The 10837-nt window shown below is 38.1% G+C and overlaps 1 pseudogene; it reads left to right on the forward strand.

Moving 5' to 3' along the window:
- Positions 1-7408, forward strand: part of LOC101660712 — a 63166-nt pseudogene extending 55758 nt beyond the window's left edge.
- Positions 7409-10837: the final 3429 nt, after the last annotated feature.

The raw sequence follows: 10837 nt of genomic DNA on the forward strand, positions 1-10837 counted from the left end.
ATATGATATACATAATTGTAGATTATACAAGTATTGTGAAATTCTAATAGGAATCCTTTTTTTTACATACTACATTACCTAAAGTTTTGGAATGAAATAATATATTCTATTCTGAAGGAAAGATAATTATGAAAAATATTGTCAAAGCAATAATTGCTTGTAACTTTAGTTAAATAAAAAGCCCTTGATTTTGTCTTACATCTAAAAGCTCCACTGCCTATAAGTCTGGTCCAGAATTTATAAGCACAAGAAAGGAAGACAAGTATGCTTATCCAAATAAAAAGACATATGGACCCATAATCAAAGATTGCCTGTAACACAGCAAATATGGAAAGGATAATTCATAATAATAGAAGATGACAAGAGGAGAACTAACTCATGTTTAGCAAACAATTCAAGTCAAACTATGTTAGGTGCTTACATATTTCATAATAATAAAAATAACAACTACAACCAGAATTTATTAAGTTCTTGCTATTTGCCTGACATTGTGGTAAACATGTCAGAAGCGTTACTTCATTTTCTCCTCACAATAACTTAGTGATATATTTATCAGTCATCACATCTTACAGCAGAATAACCAGGAAACTCTGATGGGTTAATTAACATGTGCAAAGGCAGACAGTTGCAAATTGGTAAGGATGGGACAGAAACCCAGTTTTACAGATGTAAAGTCTACATTGCAAAGTAAAAATGCCTTTAAATCATTGTCACAGAGATGATGTCCTAGATTACTTGGGAGGGAGTGGCTCCAGGTAGGAAGAATGTAAGCATCCAGCTACAGATGGTCCACTTGCTGAAAGCCACCTGTGGACGTGGTTGCTATCACCTTCCAGGACTGCAATCAGAGGATCAGCAAGATCCTGCCATTCTCCTCCCACTTAGTCGCTTGCCTTCCAGACACCTGCCGGTTACTGGATTTAGGAGGGTTCTGTGTTAACTTCATTCATTTGAAGAAGCCCAATAGCAGGTATTTTGATAAGCCCTGTATGTGGTACCATGGTGTTCCATTTTAATCCCTATGGACTTCAACTATTTAGGGCACAGGTTTTTCTCATGAAATGTCTTTGTTACTCTTGGATAGAAGAATGTAAATGGGAAAGCAAATGCAGAAATCCTATTTAGAATGCTACCGTAGTCTAATGACACAATTACATAATTTATTAAAAATGTCTTTTTCAAATGTTTTTTGCTCATAATAAAAATATGAGTGCGTTCAACTTATGTTGGAGAAGTAGCTTTCCAAAATAAAATCCAAAGTATTTAGCTATAAATTGTTGGAATATAGAATGCAAAATGCAAAGTCCGTTAGAATTCTCATCCATAATCATATTAGAAAAACAAGACATATAATATGATGTTGTGACATCAGTTAATCAAGGAAGAGGAAGAATATGTTGGGTCTTTGCTTCAAGAAGGATATTCAATTATCCATAAAGATAATGGAACATAAGCTATATTGTGCTCATTCACATACCTGCCTGGGCCGTTTTCTATTGTGAAGTTAAAAACAGAGTAAGATACACAAAACCATTAAGGGCTCATTCATTTTTACTCAAAAAAATCAATTAAGAGACTGCAGACACAGCCAATAAAGACCTGTGGCATAATTCAGTGAGTGACTACTGAATGAACTCCTACCCTTCATGGCAACTGCCTTAGAGGTCACATTGTAGGCGTCTTTCTCTGACCTCATAGCTATCCCAAATTCCTCTTTCAAGATCTGTCATTAAACTGGACACTTCCCCTTTATAATATTTCTAAAAATTACAATTAACTATTTACTAACATTGATGATCTAATTAGAGTATAAAACAGCAAAGATGTAACTTTGAGGACTAAGATGTGCTTAATTCAAGCCGGGGTGTTTGTAATAATGTCATATGCTTATAGAAGCTGGACAATAGGTTAGGAAGACCAAAGACAAATTGAGGCACTTGGATTAATGTGTTGGGGAGGAATATTTAATGCAGCATGGCTGCTAGAAGAATGACCAAATGCATCTTGGAAGACGTATAGCCTGAACGTCCATTAGAAATGAAGATGGCAAGAATTCATTTCATAGACTTTGACTGGGTTAGCAGTGAGGTCCAGTTCCTGGAGAAGACACCCTGCTTGGAAAAGTAGTGGGTGAGCAAAAAAGAGGTGGGTTGACCCAGTGGCTGCAGCAATGGACTGAAATATAGCAATGACTGTGAGGACAACACAGGATCTGACAGGTTTTACTCTGTCATCCACAGGATTGCTAAGAACTAGAACTAACACGACCGCACCTAACAACAGCAATTATTTATGTGACTCTTTCATGACTATCTGATTCTCTTGATAAAACCTAGATTCCATGATGATTGCTGTCCAGAACCCCCGAGGGCCAACCTCTGAAGCGGCACTCAATATTTAGTAACAGTGAATGAACACAAAAGCAATACTAAGAGCTAGAGTAAAATGATGAATACATAAATTGTATGGTTGTCACTCATCTTTTAGTTTAGTTTTGCTTTTTTGCTGTTCAATTAGTAATCCACTCACTGAATTATTTTTAAACCTAGGTCATGGACACTCTTCTTTCCATTAAGAAAAGTGATAACATTTCAATTGAATGTGGGAATTGGTTCCTAAATTCATCTATTTTATCATTATCATACCTGCAGGATTCAAAATTAATATTTGGCAACCTGGTTTATGGATTTTTCCAAAAATCCATCTCACATTATAGTCTCTCAGTGTCCAATGTCACTATCTTATTAACTAACTCAACAGGAAACAGCTAAATGTCCATGACAAGTAGAAAAGACATAAATTAAAGCATTGGAAATTTCCAGATGTTTGCTCCCTTTAGAAACACAGAATGAATGATAATATTTTTTAAAAACGTAAAAGCTAATAGCAGCTACTATCTACTGACTACATATTATGTTCCAGAGCCTAAGTGAAGACATTAGCTCATTTATGTCTCAAATCCCCTACGTCTTCATGTCCCCAAGCATCTAAATGCAGGCAGTTCTAAGGTTTCAGTGCATGAACAATAAACAAACCACCCATCATAGCAGCAAGAGTGCAGCTCAACTCCCTCTCACAGTGCTCCTGATGCACACTGTCCACAAGACGCCACTCTGAGTGCACCATGAATGTGTGACTATCAAAGACACTCACAAGCCAGCAGACCTTTCTTTATCCCACAGAAACCACTCCACAGTGACTTCTAATTCAAACGGTATATAAGCCTGGATTCCTTTGATCAAATCACCTTTGATCAAACTAAACATTTAAAACACCTACTATCATGGCGGATCGTCTCAATAATTCCAAATTCACTGCCCTAGAGTCCATGCTGATTCATAGCCACCCCTGGGGGTTTCTGAGACAGTCCCTGTTGACTGGAGGAGAAAGCCCATCTTTCTCCTGTGGAGCTGCTCGTGGCTTCAAACTGAAGACCATGAGGCTCACAGTCCAACGCGTAAGGACTACATCACCAGGTCTCCTTAGGGGAGATGGTAAGAAGTGTTGTTTGGTAGCTTGCTGGGTAAACTAAGAGCAACAATAATACTCATGAAGTTTATTGGTTTTCTTTGGTAAATAGATTAAAGAATAGCCATAACTAAATCCAAGTGTGCGACAGTCCCTCTATCCCCAGCCCTTCATTTTAAACAAAATGTCTTATCTGAAGAGTTATTATCAGCCTTCAACACTGAAAATATAGATGCAGCAGCACAACTAGAAGAAAAATTCATGGCACTCTGACAGAACTTTTTAATTGATGAAAAATTCAGGTGAAATAAGAAGTCTTGCTAACACTGTGGATTAAGCAGTGGACAGTAAATAGGAAGTTCGGTGGTTTAAACCCCCACCAATAGAGAAAGATGAGGCTTTCTGCTAACATAAAGATCCAGTCTCAGACTCTACAGAACAATTCTACTCTGACCTAAAGGCTGGCTCTGAGCTTAGTTGACTCAGTGGCAGTGAGTTTGCTGTTCTTTTTGTCCTGTTTTGTGTTAATACATGACTTTGAAATAAGCTTAAGAAAAGCAAACCCAAATCACTGCCATCAGTTCCATTTGAATTTACAGTGATCCCATGGAACAGACCAGAACTGCTCCTGTGGCTTTCTGAGGCTGTGAATCTCTATGGGAGCAGCAAATCTCATCTTTCTCCCACAGAGTGGCTGGAGGGTTCAAACTGCTTATCTGTGGTGAGCAGCACAACCCCTCATTCTGAGAAAAGGGCTCCTGATACCATGCAAATCATTTCGTTGCTACAATACTTTCTGCTGGGGCATGCTAATTACCACTTTACAATCAATTAGATCAAGAGAACTCACAATCAACATTTTCATGATAAGAAATGGTCCTAAACGTGGCCCCCCAACAAAACTTTTAATTCCTAAACATCTGGAATACAAAAACGAAAAACAAAATAGGATGTTTTTCATAAGGCATTTTAAATCAGCTTTTTGACTATAAGCCTAGAGCAGCATTAAGCTCATATTCTTATATAATAATGTATGTATTTACATTTATTACAGTAATATCTCGGGACAGAGCGCAGTAGCTTTGGCTAAACAATAATACTCTCCTTTGTCAAGTAAACCACCACCACCTTTAAAATATTTCACAGTTTTAACAGCTGGATAATAGCAGCAGTAGTATCATTATTTTTATTTTTTAACACTCTTCCAAACTACTTGGGGATCTGCACATAAAAAAATTATTAAAAAAAGAGAAAGGAAACACTATTAATGACCATCAATATTAATATCAGTGGGTTCATTTAAAAATCACTGCGACGGACACCTCCAAAGTTGACATACTCACGCTCCTTAACCCTGTTGCTTTTCCCAGTTGCTAAGTCTCAGGCAAAATGCATGACAGAGGGTAATTATGAGTTGGAATCAAGGTGAAGGCGGTAAAGAGATACTTAATAAGGATTCAATCAATATTTGTTTGATGGGCTTGTGGATGAATGGCAGCTGGCCTTGGTTGCTTGGGCACAGTGTTCAAACATGAGTCAGTTCCAGAGTGTCAGCATGATGAGCTTTAGATGGATGACTTTCATGCAAACTCTATAAGGATGAAAGATTTTCTGTTTTCATGACTGTTACATCCTCATGACCAGATGTTTCTGGCATATACTAGGTAATCGAGAAATATTTATGGAATAGTTACTGAATGGAACATATAATCTTAATGCTGTTTGCATGACAAAGGCTAAAAAGCAAAAAAGACAATTACTGTTAGCTACTTTTTTCTAGAAAAATCTTTAGGGGCCTTTCATGTACCAGCCAGTGTGACTCAGGGTTAGAAGAATGTTGCTCCTATCCAAGCACTGGTCATAGTGTTCACATTGATATTGGCTCTTTCCGTATAAATCATGCTCCTTCATCAGCTCTGCCTGCCACGCGATGTTCCTTCTGTCCGTCAAAACCACGACCACACTGCCTTACTTGGTAGTGTAAAGCCCTGCCAAGATAATTTTCTCAGAACTATCCCTCCTTCAAACCCCATTCCTCAGCAGACATGCACAGCTTTTTGTCCAAAAGTTCCCAGAAAAAAACATCGTATGGTCATATATAAGTCTATTTTCATGTCTGTCATCACCATATCTCTAAGTTTCTTCAGAGATGTTTTTCTTATTTATTTTATAAATCTCAAATTCCTGACAATGTTCTTGGCACAAATAAGAATCTAAATAGTTTCTCAATGTTAAATATATTCAGAAAATATTATATAGCACAGATATCTTCTTAATTTTGCTTTTGGCAAAAATGAACCAATTTTGGTTATGATTTATTCAATCCAACCAAAATGACAATTTAGGGGTAAAATTCAATCCACCCTAGATTAATAACTTTTTGTCACTGATTTGGTTACTTTGAATGAATGAGAAATCTACTAATCAGAAATTATTCCACATTTTCTATAGTAATACTGCATAGATGAAAAAGTAATTGGGCTCTCTCCTGCCCCGCCCCTGCACTCTCCTCTCCCCTCAGGCTACCATACTGTGTGCAGACCTGGCTGATAAGATGATGACAGCACCATAGAACTACCTTGCAAGACGTTGAACTACTTTGCAAGATGTTGAGCCACATCAAAGAAACAAACACAAGAAACTCCATTTTAAAGAAAAAATAAAGTGTAACATTGGGGCCCAAATCAACAGCTGCTCCAAGGAGCCACCACAGAAAAATCTGATAAGACTGGGCTGAGACCTGACCAACACCCAAAAGCTAGCCAAGTCACCTAAAACGTGGAGAAACCCGACAAGACTTGACTGGAACAGTGAATGCGTCAAAGAGCCAGCCAAACTGTCAATTTAAACCCGGGTAGAGACACTGATTTTTTAGAGAGCTAGGAACCAAGGAGACATCATCTCCTGCTCTCTCCAACTCTACCCGGGGTGAGTACACCAATGAGGCAATGCTTATTGGGACTATGGTGCTAGCATGAAATATGTGAAGAGTGCTGTTATTCTGCCCTTATGCTCATAGTTGTTTGCCTTTAGTAGTTTGAGTAATATTTTAGATTGTTTGATGTGTGTTTTCAAAGAATAAACCAAGCATTTGAAAATGTCTAAGAGAGTTAAGTAATTATTGATCGCGCCCGCTCATGACATAAGATCATGGTCATCCAGGAGGTCAGCTGAGGAGTTGCATATGCCATCTCTCCCGGAAATGATGTTTGGAGACAACGTTTTGAGAATCCAGCATGGCTCCGGCTTTGGAATTGAATTCAGTGCTACGGAATGCTGAAGGTCACCTGTGCTGATGAGTGGCTGGGCTGCAGGACGGAGGGTAACCACTCTAAAGAAGTCATTAAACTGTGTGACTGGGCCTTCACCACAGATTATAAGGGAATGTTAATCAGAGAATTGCTTACATTGAAGTTTGTACCTACAACAGATCCCATAGAAACAGAGAAATTGAAAGCCAGAAAACAAATAAAGTTTGTTGAAAAAGTTCTCCTGTTTGAGGATGAATTGCAGAGTTTCAAGCCTCAGTGTAAAAATTAGCATAATGTCATCTAGATTTTTCCTCGTGTTGCGGTTTGCCTTGCGAATTAATGGGGTGCTCATCAGAATGAATAACACGAGGCTTTACCGTGAGGCTGAGAAGAACTACATGTTATGAGAATATACATCACAAGAGAGCAAAATTGCTAATTTAACGCATGTTTCACCTTCCCTCTTCACAGAGCCTAATGAAATCTTGCAATATTTACCGATCAAGGAGGCAGTTCGTGAGAAGCTGTTATTTCCGGAAAGAATTGACCTTAACCCTGCAGACTCAAAAGAAAATAGCCCTGTGGATAGAATGAGAGCTAACGTACTCACCGCTGGACCTGACTGGGGACCGTGGCTACTAGTAGGGGGAATTTGTATTATGGAAGTTATTGCCTTGTTAATGTGCTGACTTTCTGTAGCCTTAAAGAGAAGATAAATAAAAGATCCTAGCAGGCAAAAAAAAAGAAAGAAAGAAAAATTATCTTCCACAAGCAACACCAGCTGGTATTAATTTCCACATATGCAATTTGCTTTTTCACTTTTTTCATTACGCCATGAGATAGGTTGAAACTTAGACTCCGCTGGAGGACTGCAGACTGCAGTTCCATATCTGACATCTCTTGGAAATTACCAGAGGGTTATGGTCAGGGGAAGTGCAAGCTACAAATGCAGAGTCTATTTTGACAGCTGAAAATGTTACTCATTTTCCTGTTTTATGTTTCTCGGCTTTTCTAATGGGCCCCTCACAAAAAATACAGACTTCTTTGCCCTTTAAATTTAATAGACATCCTTTTATAAGATGAAAGATTATCAGTGGTATGAAAGGAAATACTACACAAATAGTAATATTTCCAAAAAGGCTAGTTCTGGTAAATATGCTCAAAGGATAAAATAACAGAACCCATTTCACTTGACCTTAAAGCTGCCATCAAGTTGATGGTGACTCATATATATTATATAGGAGAGTGTAGAACTGCCCCTGTGAGTTTCCAAGACTGTACCCCAACGGTTGTCAGCCTGTGGGTCACGACCCCTTTGGGGGTCAAACAACCCTTTCACAGGGGTCACCCAATTCATAAGAGTAGCAAAATTACAGTTATGAAGTAGCAGTGAAAATAACTGTATGGTTGGGGGGTCACCACACCATGAGGGACTGTATTAAAGGGTCGCAGCATTGGGAAGGTTGAGAACCACCTAACCCTTCACAGGAGCTGCTCCTTTGACCTTTAGAGCTAGATAAATGTTAAACAGCTGTCATCCAGCACTGGTTGCCAACCGGATCCAAAAAACTTTGCACGTATGACCACAGATGGGTATTGCAGGAATAGAGACATTTTGCAGGACAGGGAGTGAACCTCAAGCAAATCCTAATCTGCAGATCACATTATCGCCCAAATAAGTACAACTCCAAATTTCCCACTGTGACGTATTCACCTTGTCAAAGGTATTAGTAATCACCTAGGTTAAAACCTGAATTCTATAAGCGCTCAATGTTCTAAATGCCACACAGTCAATAGATGGAGATGAAGAGCACATGATATTTATTGTATTTGTGTGTGGAAGGGCAGGTCCGACTCGATTTTTCATTACTAAAATTTAAAATAATGTTTATATATAATAATTTTTTCTTCACTAATAAGTACTTTGGCTTATACTCTTCCATCCACCATTAAAACTCAAATAAGAACTTCTAGAGAACATAAATGTGCAAGTTATTTTTGCAGACCCTCAATATGAGTCAGAATTGATTCAATTGCATTGGTGGAAGTGATACCCTTTCTAAGGATATACCCAGAAATTATAAGCATAAAAAATAAAACGTGTCACAAAAGTATATTAAGTGCTTATTATCTGCCGGACACTGTGCTAGCCTGCATGCTTCATTGTGCTGTTTAATTCAATTTACCTATAAAGTATGTATAACAGTTTTCACTTAACGATGAAGAAACTGATTCTTAGATAAAGCAACATAAACCAGTGCCCTAGTTACGAAAAATGGAGCTAGTGCACATAACCAAAATGTTGAATCAAGGACTGCTTCTGACCACATAACACTATCAAGTGGTCAAACGCACGGCCAAGGTCATTTAACCCACTAGTACTCCACGCACAGTGACTATTATCAAAAGTCTTACCAAGTACACACTGCGAGATTATAGGCTTAGACCAATTATTGGCTGCAAAACTTTCTAAAAACAGGGGCGAGTTTAAGATACAAACTCAAAACTCACAGCCATTCTGACTGTAGTGATCCTCTCGGGAGCCCTGGTGGGGCGTGGGCATGCGTTAGGATGGGATCCACACAGTTGGCAGTTTGAACACACCAGCAGCTACACAGGAGGACAGACTTACTCCCAGAAAGAGTTAGAATCCTGTAAATCCCCGGGGCATTTGCTTTGAGTCAGCACTGATTCGACAGCAGCGAGTTTGGTTGCATTTTGGTTATATAAGACAGAAGAACTGCCCTTGTGGGTTTGCTAGGCTACAAAACTTAGGGGAGCAGAAAGCTCCATCTCATTCCATGGAAAGAAAGCTCCATCTCATTCCATGGAACAACTAGCAATGTCAAACTTCTCATCTTGTGGTGAGCAGCGTAACTTGTAACCCACTACACCACCAAACCTCAAGATTACAATTAAGATTGGTTAATAGTTATATGAAATCTAATAGTATATTCACTCATGACTCCAGTAACTCAACTCATATAGTGCTATGTAAATATTAGATATCGGTAAATCAACATGGATATGGATGCATATCTTTAATATGATGTGATTAGAAAATACAAAAGTAAAAGTCTCTGAAAATACAGAATTATATCCATTTGTAATCATAGAGGGCTTTTTGCAAAGAAGTGAAGTAGAACATTCTTGCTGACAAAAAATATTCTGAGTGTCAGCCTAAATTTTCAATGAAATTAATAAATGGTGAACATATTTAGGAGTGAAAACGAGTAAATATAAATATATATAATGCTTATTCTTTTGTGCATAACAGAATAGATTTATTCTTTTGTGGATAAAACATATAATAGATGTGGATAATATAAAATGACATTATATATAGTATATAGATATATATTATCCACATATATACTTATATATCAAATATTGGATAAAGAACACCCAGGAAGAATCAATGCACTTGAATTATCATTATGGTTAAGAATATTCAAAGTAAAATGGACTGTCAAAAGAACAAACAAATCTGTCTTAGAAAAAGCACAGTAAGAATGCTCCTTAGAAGCAAGGATGGTGAGATTTCATTTCAAGTACTTTGGACAGAAAAGACCAATCCTTAGTAAAGAGCACCCTGCTTGGTAAAGCAGAAGGGCACCAAAAAGGAAGAAGACTATCAGGTAGATTGATTGACACAGTGGCTGCCTCATTAGGATCAAACACCACAATTCTAAAGATGGGGCAGGACCAAGCAGTGTTTTCTTTTGCAGGACACAGGGTCTCAATGAGTCAGAACCTCACGGGAACCATCAACAGATATATGTATAAAAATGTGTATATATACACAAAAATATTAGATTTTTTCTTTTTTTTAAATCATTTTAAGGGTTCATACAACTCTTTATCACAATCCATACACACATCAATTGTGTAAAGAACATTTGTACATACATTGCCCTCATCATTCTCAAAATATTTGCTCTCCACTTAAGCCCCTGGCATCAGATCCTCATTTTTCCCCTCCCTCCCTGCTGCCCCCTCCCTCATAAACCCTTAATAATTTATAAATTATTATTTTGTCATATCTTTCCCTGTCCGACATCTCCCTTCACCCACTTTTCTGTTGTCCGTCTCCCAGGGAGGCGGTCACATGTAGATCC

This window comes from Echinops telfairi, unplaced genomic scaffold (genome assembly GCF_000313985.2).
Source record: "Echinops telfairi isolate 266 unplaced genomic scaffold, ASM31398v2 ScPeMD7_25;HRSCAF=90, whole genome shotgun sequence".
In the NCBI taxonomy this organism is placed as follows: Eukaryota; Metazoa; Chordata; class Mammalia; order Afrosoricida; family Tenrecidae; genus Echinops; species Echinops telfairi.